Genomic DNA, 19513 nt, shown 5'->3' with positions numbered 1-19513 from the left:
AGAACCTTTTTTACCAAAACAACATACTTCAACCATGTTGAAAACACATGTGTCGTTTGGGTTCATAGAAATTGATCATATTTTTCATGAATTTGGCCCCTATGGACAACAAAATAGGACTTTATCTCACATTTTTTCTTTATTTTTAATGTCTTTAATACCATAAATAAGATATTAATTGATTAATTGATTACATAAATTACCATTTAAAAACATGTTATTAATTAAATGATGTAATAATTATATTTATATGTTGCAATAATAAATGACATAAAAACGTCAGAGAGATAAAAATATTATTTATTTCTTCTATATCCGTAATTGGATTATGTAGTAAAATAGTCGATTTAATTCCATTTATCAAAAATTTCCCCACTCAATGACGTTACAGGCGGAAGGACAGACAAACAGGCTGACTGACAAACAGACACATGGCCAGAGAAATTTTCACAAAATAAGCCGTATATTTCTGCTAGCAGCTGAGTAAATGACAATTTTATTGGATGAACGGTATGATAGAGTAGCTTCGTTATTAATAATTTTAATGATTTTTCTTGTATTCATTCGAATCCGGTGGATAGGAACCGATTCTTATTCATACGAAAATTTCTAGCATCGTATTATAAACAGCTTTCCGTGGATATAGAATGTACAATTATAAGGTTAAAACCAGTTTTTTTAGCCCCTAGGTGCTGAAGGCACGGGCTAATCTTTCATGGAATATGCCATTTACAAAATTTCTCGTTTTCAAATAGGTTTTGAGATTTTTAAAATCTAGAAAAAGATAAAAAAAAAAAACTTTTCTTATTTTCCATTACTTTAAAAGCGATGGAAAAATAGGGAGGGAGGGGACATTGGGCTATAAATTACACTGTATTCAAAGTTTTCCATGTTTTTTTATTCGTTGGCTTATAAACTTTGGGCACTTTAGTAGAATTGTTTTTGCTTGTTTATCCTTATTAGGTACGTATATCAATTTATTGTCCGTTGTCTTATCCCTGATGATAAAGTGATTTTTGAAGAAAATACGAACATTGGTTTGAATTGATCGAAAAGAAAGAGAAACGGGGGGAAATTTGGGAGGTTAAAAAAGGGGGAGGAGTTAGATTGAGACAAACCCCTGCTAAAATTTGGTGGCCACATTATATTTGGTACCCAAAGTTTTTAACGTATTCATTGGCTCAAAAACGTTGGTTACTTTTATTGAATTGTTGGTTCTAAATTAGCAGTGTCCAAACTTTTCAACCAACAACTTTAATTATAGAAGAGGTAATTATGTTAATCCTCATTTGGAATATTGTCTTATCCCTTGAGATCCCTGTTTAAGGCTGAAGTATTTGCGTGTTGTCGACGTAGATATCTTGTGACTTTTTTACATTAGATAAAAGTGGTTATGACTGACATATAATAAATACACTAGTTGATATAGATAAACGTGGATACAATGATAGGTTGAAAGTTGTCATCAATTTAGCTTACTAATATAGATCAATTTTGTTGGTCAGTTCTTTCATTCAGTATGAGGAGTTGGTATAGCACGGCTGGACCCTCAGATGTCAAAACTTTATTTTAGTGTTTAGCCAAAATGACTTAGCAATTGTATCTGTAAGTACGTCTAATAACACCCTTTGCTATTTTTAAAATCCTAGAAAATTTTTTTTGCAAGAAAATTGCATAAATTCGCAACCTTTTTTAGAACCACTACATAACTCGAGTTTTAAAACTTTTTATATAAAATCCTTTTTACAAAAAATATCAATAATTACTTAAAATTAAACCTGAAAGAAAAAAAATCTCATTACACGTGTTAATTTGCATGTTTTAGGTCTTTTTTTGAGGAAAGTATAACTTCCACATTTTTGACAATAATATATTTTTTTAACATTTCAAAGTAAAATATAATAAAACTTAAACGATTTTTCTTGAATTATCAGTTGAAAATTTCATCAAACATGCAATTTAAGTGATGAAAATTTAATAAAATCATTTTTTGAATGTTTAGAATTACCAATTTTCTACATTCAAAACAAAATGTTAACAAAATTTAAAAACATTTTAATATATAACTTTAAAAATCAATAACATTTTATAAAATGATGTTTTAAAAAATAAATCATTAAAAGGTATTAAAATGCATTTTAAGTTGCTTAAAATTAAAACGAGAATATCTTTTTACACTTTATTCTTTGTAATAGAGATTAATCGTCATTTGCTGAAAATGAAACATTTAATAAACTAATTGAATCTTTTTGTGACCAAGTTAAAACTTTTTAATTTTTACACTAAGGTGTTTTTTAATGAAAATCTTTGTTGAATTCTCTTTTGCGACAAAAAAAAGAAAGGGAATTTTTTACTATTTCTAGGTTATCTTATGTAATTTAAACTTTATAATATGAAATAATTTTTAATTGTCTTTCTTTTGAGCCACAAAACACTGTAAAATGTAACATATATGCAAAAATAACTTTTTTTTTTAATGAATATTATAATATCCTTATATGACATTGCGTCAGGGCTTGTTCTTTAGATCATATGTTCATGAAAAGTAGTCATAAACTTGGAGGGTTGAGCTATTTATTAGAATATTAAATAAACTTGAATGGTAAAAATATTAGCATAGCCTTTGTCAATTCAAATGCTTTAGGTATATTATTCGGAAAGTTAGTTAAAAAAGAGAGAATTTGCTGTGTTTACTGTTGAAAGACTTTCAAAAATGTAAATTACAAAGCAATCCTAAAAGATCGGGTCTTAGTCGGGGGTTTTCTGATAGCAAATATTGCGTTATTGCTATACAATGTAAAAAAAACACATTTTAAAGAAATTCTTTAAATAAAACCCAACGTGTATTGGCAGTACAAACATCTTAATGCTAGCAGACATATGTTTATCAACACTTGCAGAAAACTATTTCCACAAGAAAAATTATTCAGGTTTCTACTTCACAATTTTAAATATTTCTTTCTGATAAAATGTTTGACATACATCGTATAATCATTTACCAAAAAAAATATTTTGATAATTTAGATTTCAGAGAAGATTAATCCTTTCAAAAAACTAAGACGACATTTTGCATCTTCTGTCATGACATTTTAGAAAAAATATAAAAAAAACAAAATTTAGTATGAAAACTATTTTCATCGATTTTTCTGAAGGTATTATCGTATTCTGTGGCTTTGTTATTATCATTTACTTGGTGCATTATTTGCCAAATGTACCACTTTTCTGCACTACCTCTCCGATTTTGTTAATACTCTATATTTTGGTCCGTTGGGTCATTCAAGGATGCTGGATGGCCAAAAAAAAGTTTCAGAGTCCCTGGATGTCTAGATATCTAGCTATCTATGAAGGTAGGTAACAAAAATGTAAAAAACACCCATTTTTTCACAATTTTAAAAATTATTTTTTTCATCAATCTTACATCCAATCTATACATTTTATACACCAAAATGATCGTTTATTCATGTAAAAAGCGCACATAATGCTATTTTGGCCAAAACTCTAATTTTACAGGGTGTCCAACAAAAAGTGTAATTTGGATATCTAGCGTAATACCCAAAATACCTGTCTGAAAAAAATCATTTTTTTTGGCTTAAATCCTGTGTTTTATCTGTGTGCATATGTGGTATATAACGGTTTGGACCACCCGGGACTATAAGGTTGTCAAATTTCACTTTGGGACACCCTGTAAATGTGATTTTTGCGTCTGTAGAGCTAAAACTTGGTCCAAATTGGCTATTTTTTTCAAATTACTCTAATATGTGTCTTAGTATGTTTGGCTATAGTGTTTTCTGACCAGATCAATAATTTCATATTTTTTGGACACCCTGTATTTTCAAAAAAAGAGAGAAAAAAATTTTTGTTTTTTTTAATTTTTTTCTTCTATTTTTAAGTTACTTAAAACTGTCATATAGATACAGATTTTGATTAATAACAATAATATTTGCCTATTTTACAATTTTTACACTTTTGGTACACCCTGTGCATGTTTTTGAAAAATGATGGTTTTTGCCCATTTTTGGGAGGAAGGAGTCGTTTTAGGGCTATAGACTATTTCTTCATTTGTGTAGAACTTTTCAAGACACATTATTTGTTATTTATGCAAAAACCGCAAAAACCGAACCGTTTTGCGGTTATTCACCGCCAAAGGCAGAATTTTTTACGTTTTTTGCCGTTCACGAGGTTCTAATGGGCATTTGTGGTAAGAAGACGTTGATTTATCAAGATAACTGTGAAATACTTTTATTTAGGCATTTTAATTTACTAAATTTCATGTGAAGTAAATTTTTTTGTATATTCAACCGTTTTTTGTCAAAAGGAATTTCAAATGCACATGATTTATGTTTCTTTTATCACTGATGTTATAGCAATTATTTATGTTATATTCACTTCATTTTCTTGTTTTAACAATTGAAATCCATCTGGACAAAAAACGGTTAGCTGCACAAAAAAGTTTACTTAATATGAAATTTAGTAAATTAAATTACCTAAATAAAAGTATTTCGCAGTTATCTTGATAAATCAACGTTTTCTTACCACAAATGCCCATTACAACCTCCGGAACGGCAAAAATGTAAAAAAATTCCGCCTTTGGCGGTGAATAACGGCAAAACGGTTCGGTTTTTGCGGTTTTTGCATAAATAACAAATGATGTGTCTTGAAAAGTTCTACAAAAATGAAGAAATAGTCTATGGCCCTAAAACGACTCCTTCCCCCCAAAAATGGGCAAAAACCATCATTTTTCAAAAACATGCACAGGGTGTCCCAAAAGTGTAAAAAATTGTAAAATAGGCAAATATTAATGTTATTAATCAAAATCTGCATCTATATGACAGTTTTAAGTAACTTAAAAATAGAAAAAATTTAAAAAAAAAAAAAAAAAAATTTTTTCTCTTTTTTTGAAAATACAGGGTGTCCAAAAAATATGAAAATATTGATCTGGTCAGAAAACACTATGGCCAAACATACTAAGACACATATTAGAGTAATTTGAAAAAAATAGCCAATTTGGACCAAGTTTTAGCTCTACAGACGCAAAAATCACATTTACAGGGTGTCCCAAAGTGAAATTTGACAACCTTATAGTCCCGGGTGGTCCGAACCGGTATATACCACATATGCACACAGATAAAACACAGGATTTAAGCCAAAAAAATGATTTTTTTCGGACAGGTATTTTGGGTATTACGCTAGATATCCAAAATACACTTTTTGTTAGACACCCTGTAAAATTAGAGTTTTGGCCAAAATAGCATTATGTGCGCTTTTTACATGAATAAACAAACATTTTGGTGTATAAAATGTATAGATTGGATGTAAGATTGATGAAAAAATTAATTTTTAAAATTGTGAAAAAATGGGTGTTTTTTACATTTTTGTTACCTACCTTCATAGATAGCTAGATATCTAGACATCCAGGGACTCTGAAACTTTTTTTTGGCCATCCAGCATCCTTGAATGACCCAACGGACCAAAATATAGAGTATTAACAAAATCGGAGAGGTAGTGCAGAAAAGTGGTACATTTGGCAAATAATGCACCACTTATATCGAAAGTGCCAAACATTGTACCCTAACTTATTCATTTAATAAAAAACTAACCGTGATAGTGTAAAGGGGTTGGATGGGGAATATCGTTATTCTAACAAGCTGCGAGCATCACTTATATTCAAAGAACATAAAAATCTGGTGCAAAATCCATAATATATCGATGCTTCAATACATTTTGATCTTCGAAATTGTAAGTCAGCCTAATGGTACCTACCTTGTTTAACAGGGAAGTCTGTATAAAGTGTGGATGAGTCAACTAAATAAACAACAAAAAAGTAAGGGGGGGGGGGAGATTGGGAAACAAAAGATAGAACATAAACACCAAGGGAAAAAATCACAAATCTAAAAAAATAACAAACGGGGGGGGGGGGATTAATTACTTGAAGATAAAATACCTTCAAAATAGTCATTAATGAGACAAACTGTTTTGCCCCAGTAAATAAAGGGTCAGGATTTATGTCTCACCTTTTAACCTTTCTCAGCCCTAGACATAAAAGTGTACAAAACGACAGTAAAACTTATTTTCTAACCTTTAGAATAAAAAGAAAAAGAGAGAATCTTTTTTGTATGCCTCCTAATCTTTCCCTTTCTATCTCTCTCTCTCTCTCTCTGTCTCCCTCGTTCTCTACCTCTCTCTTAAAAATGAAAGAGAGGAAGTAATTGAAAGAATATCGAGGCCCACATCTCCATGTCTGTGCACGCCTGTGTGTGTGTGTACGTATGTGTGTGTGCGTATGTGTGTGTGTGTGTATGCTATGTCCTCTAAAATAAAAAGCTGGTCCTAAAAATTTGAATGTCACATATTGCTTTCAACCTGTTAAATTCCAAACTGTTATGTTAGATCACAAATAATCCAAAGAATTGAAACCTGACCTTCAACTTGGGTTTATGTGTTCGCACTATGGATCAGAAACTACGACTCACAGTGGTCAGAAAATGGCCATTTTAAAAATAATAATTTTTTTGGTAGTAAGGGGGGGGGCGTAATGACATAAGCTCTTAAACCGTGAGCAAAATGGTCTAAATATTGAGCTAGACCCTTCAAACTTGGTATATAAGCTTAGTCCTATAGGTATTACATCTAAATGGCAAAAAAATCCAAAAATTTTTATTTTTAGGTTAGGTTAGGTAAGAAAAACCCTGCGGAAATGGGGTTTTTAGGCTTTTTTGGTCTATTTTGATGTGGAAACTTGCCTTAAATTGTTTTTTCTTAGGGTTTTAACTTAAATTCACTGTATCTATTCATATGGACATTATTTAAGATGATTCAGCAAGTCGGGGACCGACCCCAAGGGGGCTAGGTGGGTGGCCCGCAGGGGTTAAGTTCATTTTTCCCAATATTTTTGTTGTGATACATCAAATTATAGGTTTTTTAGGTCAAGGAACTCAAATTCAGAGCTAAAATAAGCATTAGACTAATCTGAAGCTAGCCCAAGCGGGCTAGGTTGGTGGCCCGCAGGGGTTAAGTGCATTTTTTCTAATATATATCTTGTTATATATCAAACTATAGGTTTTTTAGGTCAAGAAACTCAAATTCTGAGCGAAAATTAGCATTAGACTGACCTGAAGCTAACCCCCCCGGGCTTGGTTGGTTTTCTGCAGGGCTTAAGAGCATTTACCTAACCTAACCTAGAAACTTACTTATATTTTTACAGGTTTTTTTCTTGAATAAACTGTGTCTATTAATGAAGACTTTATTTAAGATGATCCAGCAAGTGGGTGAACCGACCCCAGCGGGCTAGGTGGGTGGCCCGCAGGGGTTAAGTGCATTTTCCCCAATATATATGATGTGATACATCAAATGATATGTTTTTTAGGTCAAAGAACTCAAATTCAGAGCTAAAATAAGCATAAGACTAATCTGAAACTAGCCCCAGCGGGCTAGGTTGGTGGCCCGCAGGGGTTAAATGCATTATTTCCAATATAGATCTTGTTATATATAGATCTTGTTTTAAGGTTAAGAAACTCAAATTCAGAGCTAAAATTGGCATAAGACTTACCTGAAGCTAACCCCCTGCGGGCTAGGTAGATTTTCAACAGGGCTTATGTGCATTTTACCTAACCTAACCTAGAAACTTACTTATTCTTTTTGGTTTTTTCCTTAATTAAACTGTGTCTATTAATGAGGACATTATTTTAGATAATCCAGCAAGTTGAGACCGACCCCAACCGAGGTGAGCTAGGTGGGTGGCCCACAGGGGTGTAGTGCTTTTTTTCTAAAGTATGTGTTGTCATACATCAAATTATAGGTTTTTTATGTCAAGAAACTCAAATTCAGAGCTATTTTAAGCATTAGACTGACCTAAGGCTAACCCCCGCGAATTAGGTGGGTGGCCTGCAGGGCTAAATTTTCCAAATAATGTGTTATACATCAAACTATAGATTTTTAAAGTCAATTTGGAGCTTAAAAAAAACACAATAGCAACCTGATGCTAGTTTTTTCGTGGTATGTGGTATACATTAAATTAAAAAATTGTATCCTATTAGCATATTAAATTCTTCCACCGCTAACATTGTACTATCAAAATAGAAATTCTTTCAAATATATGCCATATAAATGTAGTTTAACCAATTAACCAGGAAAAAATATTCAGTTCACTAAATTAAGTTCAAATGCATTTCGTGAAACTACCCCTTTGAATTTCTGGACCTAAAAAACCTATAATTTTATGTATGACAACTAAAAATGCACTTAACCCCTGCGGGCCATGCACCTAGCCTGCTGGGGTCTTAAATCTTAAATAATGTTCTAATAAATAGACACAGTTTATTCCAGAAAAAAACCATAAAAAACAAGTAATTTTCTAGGTTAGGTTAGGTAAAATGCACTTAAGACTTGAAGGCAACCCACCTAGCCCGCTGGGGCTAGCTTCAGAATAGTCTGATGCTTTTATTAGCTGTAAATTTGAGTTTCTTGTCCTTAAAAACCTATAGTTGGATGTATGACAACACATACTTTTAATAAAAATGCATTTAACCCCTGAGGGACACCCACCTAGCCCTCTGGGGTCGGTCTTCGACTTGCTGGATCATCTGAAATAAGGTCCTCATGAATGGACAGTTTATTTGAAAAAAACCTAAAATAAAAATATTAAATGTAAGTTTCTAGGTTAGGTTAGGTAAAATGCACTTAAGCCCTGTGGGCTACCTATCTAGCCCGCTGGGGTTAGCTTCAGATTAGTCTAATGCTTATTTCAACTCTGAATTTGAGTTCTTTGACCTAAAAAACATATAATTGGATTTATCACAACATATATATTGGGGAAAATGCACTTAACCCCTGCAGGCCACTCACCTAGCCCGCTGGGGTCGGTCTTCGACTTGCTGAATCATCTGAAATAAGGTCCTCATGAATGGACAGTTTATTCTAGAAAAAAACCTAAAAAAAATAATAAATGTAAGTTTCTATGTTAGCTTAGGTAAAATGCACTTAAGCTCTGTGGGCAACCCAGCTAGCCCGCTGGGGGTTAGATTCAGATTATTCTAATGCTTATTTTAGCTCTGAATTTGAGTTCTTTGACCTAAAAAACATATCATTTGATGTATCACATCATATATATTGGGGAAAATGCACTTAACCCCTGCGGGCCACCCACCTAGCCCGCTGGGGTCGGTTCACCCACTTGCTGGATCATCTTAAATAAAGTCTTCATTAATAGACACAGTTTATTCAAGAAAAAAACCTGTAAAAATATAAGTAAGTTTCTAGGTTAGGTTAGGTAAATGCTCTTAAGCCCTGCAGAAAACCAACCTAGCCCGGGGGGGGGGGGTTAGCTTCAGGTCAGTCTAATGCTAATTTTCGCTCAGAATTTGAGTTTCTTGACCTAAATAACCTATAGTTTGATATATAACAAGATATATATTAGAAAAAATGCACTTAACCCCTGCGGGCCACCAACCTAGCCCGCTGGGGCTAGCTTCAGATTAGTCTAATGCTTATTTTAGCTCTGAATTTGAGTTCCTTGACCTAAAAAACCTATAATTTGATGTATCACGACAAATATATTGGGAAAAATGAACTTAACCCCTGCGGGCCACCCACCTAGCCCCCTTGGGGTCGGTTCCCGACTTGCTGAATCATCTTAAATAATGTCCATATGAATAGACACAGTGTATTTAAGTTAAAACCCTAAGAAAAAACAATTTAAGGCAAGTTTCCACATCAAAATAGACCAAAAAAGCCTAAAAACCCCATTTCCGCAGGGTTTTTCTTACCTAACCTAACCTAAAAATAAAAATTTTGGGATTTTTTTGCCATTTAGATGTAATACCTATAGGACTAAGCTTATATACCAAGTTTGAAGGGTCTAGCTCAATATTTAGACCATTTTGCTCACGGTTTAAGAGCTTATGTCATTACGCCCCCCCCCCCCCCCTTAGCATTTTATATTATAAAACATGAAAATTGTATTGGCTTTTTAAAATAATGGTCTTTATTTAGACATCAATTATTAATCAAAACTATTAAAAAGGGACTATTTTTTAGTGTCTTAAAAGTAAGAAACAAAATAGTTATACTTTAAGTGCAATATTTCTTTTGTAAAGTAATAAAACAGTTGTTACAGAAAAAGCAAATATAATTAAACAAAAAGTATTAATTCTTCTTGATATTTATTTAACAACCAGAGCTTTTTTGTTTAAACTAAGCTTTAATTGCAAAACTTTTATCTAAGGGTCTTTATGTAAGGTAATTACAGAATTCTTCTGTTTTAAGGAAAAGATATTTTCCCCTACTTCTCAGATATGTGCCGTTTTTTTAATACCTTTGGTATGACAAAAGTCATTATAGATAGGGCACGTACATGGGATTCTTTAACCTGTGTTATTTTGTTAGCATTCTATGTATATGATGAATCTACTTTTATTATTGTTAGGGAAATATATGTACGTACATAATAGAAATTGTACAGAATATGCTAAAAATAGATTCTCAAGTACTGATCAGCTGAAATAAATTTCCTATTCGAGCCCTAGTTTCCTAAAGTGTACAGCAGATAACCCAATTATTGCAGACCCTTTTTTAAGCGACTCCAGTCAAATGGAAAAGCGATTTAATGTATAAACGATTTATACAATTTACATTCAAAAATTTCAATTTTTCAAATTTAGATTTTTTTTTGGAAGTTTGAAGCTTCTTTAGCTAGTAGCAAATATTGAGATAGGACGCGGAAGCTACGCACACTTTCGGAAACTAAATTCAGTTCATCCAAGTACTATATGATAATGATACACTAGCGGCTACGCCCCTACAGGCCTAAAGGAGCACTAAAGTGGGAAAGGTTAAGTCGCTCTTCCATGTTCAATATTAAAAAGACATTTTGGTGGGTCATTTTTTCTAGGGACTATTTCTCTTGGGAGGGTACCATACTTCAAAATAGTGAAAAACCTTCTCAGGACCTATGATAAGCTACATTGCATTAGAAAACCATATCGGTTAAGTAATTAGCGAGAACCTTTGGTACAAATAGACATCCTGTTACTTTTATATAAGGATCAAAATATAAAAAGTTTGAAAGGTTATAAAAACTGTTGAATATTCTTTTTTTTTGTAAAACTTTGTACATAAATTAGTGCCTTGACATTTGAATATTTGAATTTGATTTTAATGATTTTTTAATAATTTAATTCATTTGTGAAAAATGTGTTTTTGTTAATGATTTTATTCTATTGTTAGTAGCTACTCTTTGTCCGACCGTTTGTTGACACAATCAAATGACTGTATCTTCTAGCTTTGTTTTCGAGGGAGGGGGGGGGGGGATGGAAAAATAGCCTAAAGCTATACTAAGACATAAATTTAGCATAAAATAGCTAAGAAAAGCTTCCCTAAAATGAGGATATCTGCGGACAGACAAAGAAACCTTACTACTTTTAATATAATTTTTATTTTTCTTCAAATATGAAATCAAATAAAACCATTAATTTCTTCTTTTTCCAAAAAAAAAGGCTGGGTATAATTATTTTCTTTTTATCCTGTAAATTATTGTTAAGAGTATATATATAGTATTTCTATATAGATAACAAAAAAAGCAATTTTATACCTTTTACAAATATAAAGATAGGTAGAAATATAATTTTAGGGGGGGAAAATAGTGGGATTATCAAGTTAAAAATGCAGTTATTGTCAATAAATGACCTTGGATTGGTGTTAGGGACATACTAAAAATAAAATTTAACATGAAAAAAGAATTCCTCTTTTACCTTTTATTTATCTAACATCTGGGGGCTCTGCATTCGAAGGGGCAGAGAGGGGATAGAAAATAAAAACCATTCCAAGACGCAAATCTGAAAATAAAATAGCCTAGAACCATCACATGACCTATGTAAAGTTTACTAAAATGATAGAACCTAATCAGTTCAGTAGTCATTGAGATCTTAAGCTTCAGACAAAAAAAGCACCTTACCTACTACTTTATAAGATTTTAAAACCTACTGTTTTAAATCATTAGTATGGTTTTGATATAATTTTAGATATTTTATCAACTTACATTTTCTTTAATCCCATTCTAGGTGATGTAACCTTTCATACACCAGCTATTAAATTAATAGCTGTAAAGAATAAGAGAGAAGAGATAGGAAAAAACAGGGATCTAAAGGGATAGGATGCACAAAATTATCCTTTTGGTAGAATATAATTAGTGGCTGATTCGTTTGGACACTCAGCTTAATGAACTAACAAATAAAGATTTAATAAAATTTCCCAAAGTTGTTAATCCAACGAATTTTAAAACTTTTGGGACTTGTGTAGTAAACAGTCCAATGTTCCCTCCTTCCCTGGAAAAACTAGAACCATGATGTTAGCTTATCTATGCAGCAAGAGTATTTTTAATCATATTATTAGTTTATTTTATATGATATGTTTAATGTGATAAGACTATTCTTATCCATCTTAAACGGACATTATCGGATATTTTTTTATTTTATTATCCGCGGAAAGCTTAAATACGATCCAGTAACTGACTATTCTCAATCTGTAAAATAACAGCATTATCGAGATATAATGTTATATAAAAAGCAATTGTTTTTGTTCATTATAAACCATTTTTTCCAAGCCTGGAGTACAATTTACGCCCCATCAAGTACAGATATGGTAATGTAATTATGTTAGAAAAGGCAAATTATTACATATAAACATAATATATAAATACATTATTTGGTGAGCTTTTCAGAGGGAGGGGACATTAGGTAGTTAATTACACTAGTCCCCAAAGTTTTATAATAACGTTTTCTTGTTCGTTGGCTTAAAACTTTAGGACTGTTATTGAATTTTATTGGTTGGTTCATTAAGTTGAGTGTCCAAACGTCTTAACCTCAAACTATTTATAATCTACAGAAGGATCATCATTGTGTATCATCATTGGGGATGGACATCAATTTATCGGTTATTGTCTTATCCCTTTAGATAACTGGCTAGAATTGATATTTCTTGCATATTTTTATATTTTATTTTCATATACAATAGAATATGTGAAGTTTTTTTAAGTCATAAAAAAATATCTACGAGGTTCTGAAAGTGTTTAAAGGGTTAATTGCATGATTTTTTTAAATAACTAATTTGCAGAGTAAAAAATACTCGCTCAGAAAGAACTTTTGGCTGTCTAAGAATCTCTGCTATTTGTACTGAAATTATTGTTATGAGAGATAGAGAGGGTTAAAAAGTTACTTTAAAGTCTGCCATTCGATAGTCTAAATCTTATTTTGTGGGAAGGGTTAAATCCTAATTGGAATGTATAATTTATGAGAAAATATACTTTTTTTATATTGATTGGGGGAAAGGTTAATTTACCATCCATTGTCCCATCCCCGTTTCAGTGGTTATTATAATAGATATTTATGGGAAAGAAATATCCAGAATAATTTATTATCTTGTACTCTACAATAGTTTGTACAGTAGTGGGATGTTTTTGTGTGTGTGTGTCTGTTTGTCTGTCATGTTCAAACTATAAACGTTGCAACTCAAATAAATATTAAATTGAGTAAAATCCGTAAGGCAACCTTTATCTGAAAGTCCTTACTCTGCATAGTAATAAGATATACCTGTTTATGAGCCAAGGCAATTCTAAATCTTTCAACTATTGTCCTTGGATGGAGGGGAACCTCGGGCTTTTAATTATACTGGTACCCAAAGTTTTATAACCACTTTATCTTGTTCGTTTGCTCTAATTTGATAATTTTAATAAAGAGGAGGTAGGTTGTGCTAGAATTCCGTAAAGGTGTGAGTTTAAAGACTTAAAAATTGAAGTAGAACTCTAAAATTTTGTATGACAAATGCTCTAATATAGTACATATCCACGTTACACCCCATTAAAGCAACTGCCATTTCAAATTTTAGAGTTCTACTTTTATTTCATATTCTTTTATTCACACATTTACGGAATTTTAGCACAACCTAATTCCCCCTTTTTTTCCAAACTAAACTCTTTTCTACTAATGATTTTAATCTACAAAATTATCTTATTCCTAGCGATCCCTGCCTAAAACCTGACCAATAAAAATTCAATTCGGTGGTTTTTAAGATCATATATGACATACATACATACATACCCAACCAATTACTAACTATGAGAAAAAGTCTATTAACCCTTTTTTGAGTGGTAATTTATGTTGGTTTGACCCAAGCAAAGCATTTGATTACAACAACATACTTGATTTATTATGCTCCCCTCGAGTTCAGGGAAGGGAATGGATAATGGACAGATTATTATTCTACAACCCTTTCTTTCCCCCAAAATAGAATAGACACCTTTGAGGAGGAATGACAGGAATTATGGGAAGATTAATTTATCGTCCATTGTCTTTTACAAGTAACCTTGAGATCCCTCTAATGATACAAAATTAAATGTTTGCTGCATTAAATAAAGCTTTAAATGGTTTATATGCAGGTTTAAGGCTATTTCTCGGGGATTCAAGGTTATTTTTAAACATTATAGTTAACATAAAGTTCAATAATTATTGTCATATTTCCCAAAAATATTTTGAAACTTAATTTACATATATAATATTAAACAGTCAAAACTGTTTGAAAATATTATTTATAGAGTTGGAAGATTTTTGAATAAAATTATGAATGCTTATTTTTCAGAAAAATATATTTGGCAATTATTGGATATACGCATCAAGTTTACTTTAACTTCAAAGCGAAGATATTCTATGATTATGGTGTTTCCGTACGTCGGTAATTAATAGACATAGCCTTTTAATTTGATATATAAGAATTGTCCTTTTAATTTTAAACTTTTTCTTAAAATATAAAATCGAAATCACTACTTTTCAGATTAAGTTTTATGAATGTTGTCATCCTTGGATTGAAATGAATGAACTAAGAAAAACTAAGAAAATGAAACTATAAACAACTTTTCCTTAAGATAAAATGTCCAATAAATGCTATGGTGGGTTATTTATTCTAAAAAGTGAAAGACCCAATACAAAATCCTTTTCATTTATCAAAATTCTTTTTATAATACAAAGTTTAGATCCTCAATACCTTAATTCGACACAGTGTAAGCCCAAACCATTACATTATTGGTTAGAAAATGTACAAATTTTGGAGGAAACTTTTTAAAAATTCGACTTTTTATGGGATTAACTCATATGTGACCAAAGCAAAAAAAATTCCATCAAAAATTGGACCGATCATTATCAAAAATTGGACCGATCATTATCAAAAATTGGACCGATCATTATCAAAAATTGGACCGATCATTATCAAAAATTGGACCGATCATTATCAAAAATTGGACCGATTATTATCAAAAATTGGACCGATTATTATGTATGATGAACCATCTAGGAGTGATATATCTATACATATTATTTTTCCCAATAAAAGACAAGCACAGGGCCAAAAAGTTATGTGTATGAATATGCTTTTGGCAACAGGACACTTTCCCAGGCATTGGTTTTTGTTGCTGAAGATTAGATTTGACGGTTGACATAGAATAAATATGTTAGAAAATTTTCTAGGTACATAAAATTGGGAAATTTTCATGGAATACTATAAATATGGCTTAGTCCCCATCCAAAGGCTTATCTATAAAATCTGCGACTGTTCCCTAAGCAACTAGTGGCTTTGAAGTTGAAGGGAGAACTCTATCGGTTGAGTGATTAGCGAGATCTTAATGGACAGACATTAAAAACCATTAATTTTTATATATTACTACAATATTATACTTTACCATGGAAAAAAGTAGAACATAGTATTAGGTACAAAAATGCACAGGTATTATAGACTACTAATTTATATTATAATAGCGGCTACGCCCCTAGAGGCCTCTAGTGGCAATTTGAATGTTTTTTTATTTAAAATATCTAATTACAGATATAATTGGTTTATGTTTCGTTGGAGTCTCTTTTTCGGGAGGGGTAATTTTTTTTCTAGGGGCAATTTCTTCTGATAAGGTTGTGGTACCCTCCCCTAAAATAGTTATAAACCTTCCCGGGACTTATGAGAAGCTACCCTGTTAAGGAGAACCCGATCGGTTCAGCGGTAAGCGAGATCCTTCGGTACAAACACACAAACACACAGACATCCTGTTACTTTAGTATAAGGATAATAGTTAAGTAGTTTGGATATATAACAATTACTATAATCTAGCTGAGAGGGAAGGGGTAGGACATTTAGAGATATGCGACATATTTTTGGTGTATTTTTTTCTTATAATATAAAAATTAAATGCTGTAATTTTTTAAGATACTTGTTTTTTACATTACTTTGAAACAGTCCTAAGTAGTATGATAATAAATGATTTTGCTAAATATATGTATTTTATGTTTCCTCATAATAAAAGCTTTATGACATGAAATAAAATTAATTTATACAAATAGAATATATTCATATAAAAGCAATTATTTCCATAGGTAGCGAGACATAAAGTAATCTGTAATTAAGACATTCAATAATAACGTATCTTGTAAGGCTCTAGGACAAACGCAGGAGTCTCAAATGTCGCAGTGGACAAACGCAGGAGTGTCTAAAATATTAAGTTAATATATTATTTCTATACAGGTTAGGTAAGGTTTAGATATTTTTTAGGTATTTAAAAAACCTATAAAATGGTTTGATATAGGTTAAGTTGGAGAAGTGTCCATTCTGACGTTTGTTCAATCCTACGTTTGGGACTCCTGCGTTTTTCCTGGGACCTCTTGTAACACATTCAGTAAATATTAATCTTTTTCTGCGTTTATCATCTTTATAAATATAAATTAACAGTTTGTATGCCTATATGTCTGTTTGTAGCGAAGGTTTACTGCTGAATTTAACATTCTCCTATATAGTGAAGCTTCCTTTAGGTCAATGGAAAGTTTATAACTATTTTGTTAGAGAATAGCTCCTAGAAAAAATTGTGAAAACTACTTATCTTACCCCTTCCTTAAGCCCCTAGTGTTCTCTAGGGACATAACTGCTAGGTTAGTATAAGGCTCTATTACAGATAAACCTTAGAACGGACGGACGTACTGACGTACTATAATTAAGAAGTAGCTACGCTACCAATAATAGGATAATCGCATGGAAATATTAATTTCTTGATTATCCTCATTAATAATCAATCTATATTGGCAAATCTCAGGGAGGGAGGGGACATTAGACTGGAAATTACTCTAATGTCCAATTTTATCTGAACTCCCTTTTGTTGACTTTGGGTACTTTCACTTTTCAATTTTGGTAGGCTGCTTTCAACAATTTTAATCTACACTAAGGATGATTTTGTTTGTTGTTTTTTATATAAATTTTCGTCAATGGTCTTATCCCTTAAGATTCCCGCCAATGCAATCGAAAGAAATTAGTATTTATCAAAAAAGAGATTAAAGCTATTTAATCTTATATTTTCTATCATACAGATATAATTAAGATATGAATAAAAGGATAAGACAATGGTCGATAAATTGATGTACATCCCCAAAGATGATACATAAAATTATCCCTTCTGTATATAACAATTAGTGGTTGAAAAAACGTTTAGACACTTAACTAAATGAAACAACCAATCCAAATTCAATAAAGTCCCCAAGGTTGATAAGCCGAAGAATAAGAAAAGTTATTATAAGACTTTAGGGACTAGTGATTCATTTCGCATCTAATATAAGCTTTCTTTTAAAAATAATCATTTTTTTAAATATTATATTTTCAAATCCTTGAAAAAAGAAAAGGTTTAATCCCATGTTTGATTAATATTCTGTCTAAGCCCCAGGTAGTTTTTTTCCTTTCAAAAAACTAAAAAGAAGTTGGTAACAAACTAAAGATTACAATAACTAGAAGGAGTAAAACCTAGGACGATAAATTGATGAACAAAATCTGCCAAAATTTCCCCTTCTGTAGATTAAAATTGTTTTAAATTTTAGACTCTGCTACAATGAAAATTTTTTAAAAGTACCCAAATTTTGACCAATAAACGATAGAACATGTTTTAAAATCTTTGGGTACTAATATAATTTCTCGTATTCATGCGAATCCGGTGGATAGGAACCGGTTCTCATCCATACGAAAAAACTATGTCTAGCATCGTATTATATTCAGCTTTCTACGAATATAAAAATGTACAATTATAAGATTAAAACCAGTTTTTTTTAGCCCCGAGGTGCATAGACATAACTATTCTCGTATCTACTAAAAAAAAACACGGTTTGGAGATCTTATAAATAGCACAAAAAAGTTCTTTTTCTTAATATAAGAATATATCTCCTTTTTTTGCTGTTCTATCATACATGAGAAAAAAAATCTCAATTCTAAAGACAATAGGAAGAAAAATTATTCATTATGATCCAATATAGACACTCAAATTTTTTTTAGTAGCGAAGCTACTCTATGATTACTACGGCTGTCCGTCAGTTAATCCTTCTGTCCGTCCGTAACAGTCTTGAGGAATTGTGATTTTCTCGGCTCCTATTTAAGATAGACTGAATATTACTTTTTTTTAAAGATTTCCCTTACCAAAGAGCATCAAGTATTCAACTTACTTGGCCCGTCGATCATGCTTAAAAAAAATAATATATTATTATAAGTTTTTATTGTCTATTATTTTCTTCTCTCTTTTTTCCTATCTCTCTCTCTCTCTTTATTAAGGCAACTAAACGTTAGCTCTATAACTCACTTTGTCTTTTGGTCGATCTTTTATATACATATGTATTAGATGTCGATAATGCTACTATTTAGCTCTATTTCTGTCTTTCGTTCCCTGTGGGCTAACAAAACTGGTTTAAATCTTATAATTAAGTCTTTTAATTTAACATTTTAATATCCGCGGGAAACTGCCTGTCTATATTACTATTAAAATTTAAATAACATTCAAAGAAACTTTTTTCCAAGATAAAATAGAAAATTCTTACTCATAACATGAAAACATTATTTAAAATAAAAAGTTGAAATTTTCATATTTAGAGTTAAATGTAATGAAAATAATGGCATAATATTGTGCAGTTTTTTCATGGAACTAAAGGAATATGACAATGGCCAATAAAATAATGTTCATCCATAATGATGATATTACCTCTTCTGCAGTTAACATTTAGTGGTTGAAATGTTTGGACACTTAACTTAATAAACCAATTAATAAAATAAATGTTTCCAAGGTCGAATAACAAAAAGTTACTATAATAATTAAAATTATACATCGACAAAAGTATTCTTGGTATTTAATGGTGATCATTTAAGAGTTTTAGTTTTAATTTAGCTTTAGTCATTGACTCATTTAAAAAAAATTGTACTAGCATAAATAATAATAGAAATGATATTATTTTAATAAGCATATGTTTTAGCATTGAATTAAAAAAAACAATTATGACCATAAGTAGCGAAGCAATATCTAGCTTACAATGATATAGATTAAGTACAATTAAAACAGTAGAAAATTTAGCGGTGCATTTTGAGTATTTTAGTCGTTTGATAATTCTAGTTTCCCATTTCTTTTAACTGCTTAAAAGTTTCACTTTATTTATAACTAGCGGCTACGTCCCTAGAAGCCTCTAGGGTCACT

General features: G+C 31.3%; 1 protein-coding gene across 2 annotated transcripts in view; it reads left to right on the top strand.

Annotated features, from left to right (window-relative positions):
* The window catches only part of LOC145334131 (uncharacterized), a 147562-nt gene that overhangs the window by 110307 nt on the left and 17742 nt on the right, over positions 1-19513 (top strand). The gene's annotated exons all lie outside the window — the stretch shown is intronic.

Source organism: Acartia tonsa, chromosome 12 (assembly GCF_053477335.1).
Source record: "Acartia tonsa isolate MP-2025a chromosome 12, ASM5347733v1, whole genome shotgun sequence".
Classification (NCBI taxonomy): domain Eukaryota; kingdom Metazoa; phylum Arthropoda; class Copepoda; order Calanoida; family Acartiidae; genus Acartia; species Acartia tonsa.
Note: the sequence above shows the minus strand (reverse complement) of the source record. Positions and strands in the feature narration are given on the sequence as shown.